The 2,153-nt window shown below is 38.0% G+C and overlaps 1 non-coding gene across 1 annotated transcript; it reads right to left on the reverse strand.

The window, feature by feature from the left end:
- Window positions 1–707: 707 nt before the first annotated feature.
- LOC113181912 (small nucleolar RNA SNORD82) lies at window positions 708–777 on the reverse strand. The gene has a single exon (XR_003300644.1). It is a non-coding gene; the product is annotated as a small nucleolar RNA SNORD82 (small nucleolar RNA).
- Window positions 778–2,153: the final 1,376 nt, after the last annotated feature.

Here is a 2,153-nt window from a genome sequence, read left to right on the forward strand (position 1 = left end):
ATGGAAGTTATTATTATGCTTTTCAGCTTTCTTTTAGAGAAGATAATACTTATTATTTTTAACATTTGTGCTAAAATATAGCCTTGTACTTTATTTAAAGACATCTAATCAAATTTTCCAGGTAAAAATCCAGAGGAAATTGTTCTTCATGGAAAAAAACTCCAATCCTACAAAACTCTTTAATTATAAGAAGTATGTATTTCATTTAGTCACTTTTTCTGCTGCTGTGACCAAAGATCTGACAAAAACTATTTTAGAGGAGTAAAAGTACTTTAGGGATCATGGTTTCAGAGATCTCAGTCCATAGACAGCTGGCTTCATTCCTCAGTCTCAAAGTGAGGCAGAACATCATGGTGGAAGAAAGTAGGTCAGGGCATGGCCACCAAGGAGTGGGGGAGAGATATAGAGAGAGAGGGAGGGGGAGGAAAGAGGGAGAGGGAGGGAGGGGAAGAGAGATATGCTCAATAAGGACAAAATATAAACTCCAATGGCATGCCCCCAGGGACCCACCTCATCCAGCCATAATATACCTGCCTACAGTTATGACCCCAGTTATTCCCTTAGAGTATTAATACACTGATTGGGTTAATTATCTCATAACCCAATCATTTCACCTGTAAACCTTGCATTGTCTCACATATGAGCTTTTGGGAGACACTTCACAACTAAACCATAATAGTTTTATTTTATATCATTTTATTTTTTACACACATCATCATATTATAATTTAACATCATATTTCAGAATCAAGTTCCTTTATATTCCACCCTTTGTGGTATCTATTTTTATCAATGTACATGCCTGAGTTTTCCAATAGAATACCATCAAATCAATTGCGATTCAAATCTCTAGGGGCCAGTGTTTCAAGAATAATACATTTACATGCCAACGTGACAAGAAAAGCAGGTGGAGATAGCAAAAACAGGAAAGAAAAGGACTTGGGGCAAGAAAGAGGAAAGACTTAGAAAATGTTCCAGGGTAATTATATTAACTAATTTTCCAATATAACAATAGAAATAAATGAATACCTGGAAAGCTCATATTTTGAATTACATACGTTTATTTCACCTGAAATGTTTCCCAAGTAATGAATTTGATCCAACCATGTTCAATACACAATTAAAAAAACATAGCAAAGACACATGTAAGAAGTAATTATGGCACACATGATCAAAGAAGGCAATCTTGAATTCCGCTAGACATTGCCCCAGCGTGCCCCCTGGTTGAGACTTTGGATGGCACCAGCACCTCTCTTAGAAGGATTCTCACAGAACTCATAATGTCAACTTAAAGAAAAGACGCCTGGAAGCCATGACCTGAAGGGTGGAGAACACAAATGAAAGTTAGAAGGAGCCCCAGGTGTGATGCATATTTGTCTTTAGCAAGGCACAGAAGTGTGGGTTAAGTGGAGGGTTAAAGCCCTTAGAGAAGTGAAGTACTGAAGAAATTCTGCACTTAAATTTAATCATACTAAATAGGCTGATGATCAACTTCACTAGAGCCTTGGTAATTGAGAAAACCCCAGTTAGGGCTTCATATATTAGAACTGCATGAAGACAATTTTGGCTCCCTGTGCCTATCTCACCCCAAACTGTCACACTTGCCTCTGAGGGTAGAAAAGAACCAGAGATTTCCTGAAATAGATCAAAATAATGAAGAAATTTTCCTAGAAAAAAATTATCCCTACCCATAACTTAAAGTGAGTCCTGGAAGTATGGATGAGAAGCATTTCCCCTTCTCTCACCAAAACCCTATATTAATTACCCACTGCTGAAATAAAGCTATGTACGAAATAACTCCAAAATCAGTGGCTTACCACAGCAATCATCTATTTCTGACTTGCAGATCTGTGGATTGTGCAATTATGCTGGGATTGGTTGGTCTTGGGTCCAGGAATGTTCCATATGTCTCCACCCTACAGGATCAGTGGTTACATAGACCATGTTTTTCTAAGGGGGATGGCAGAAGCCCAAGAGGAGCCAACAGAAACATGAATACCTCTTAAGGTCTTAGCTCAGAACTGGTACTCTGAAACTTCTGCTCACATTTCCTTAGTCAAAGCAAATCACATTGTAAAGCTCATTATCAAGGGGATGATGAATTATACTCTACTCATAGTGGAATGTGGTAAGAGTGAAGAGGGAAGGAAATAT

This window comes from Urocitellus parryii, chromosome X (assembly GCF_045843805.1).
Source record: "Urocitellus parryii isolate mUroPar1 chromosome X, mUroPar1.hap1, whole genome shotgun sequence".
Classification (NCBI taxonomy): Eukaryota; Metazoa; Chordata; class Mammalia; order Rodentia; family Sciuridae; genus Urocitellus; species Urocitellus parryii.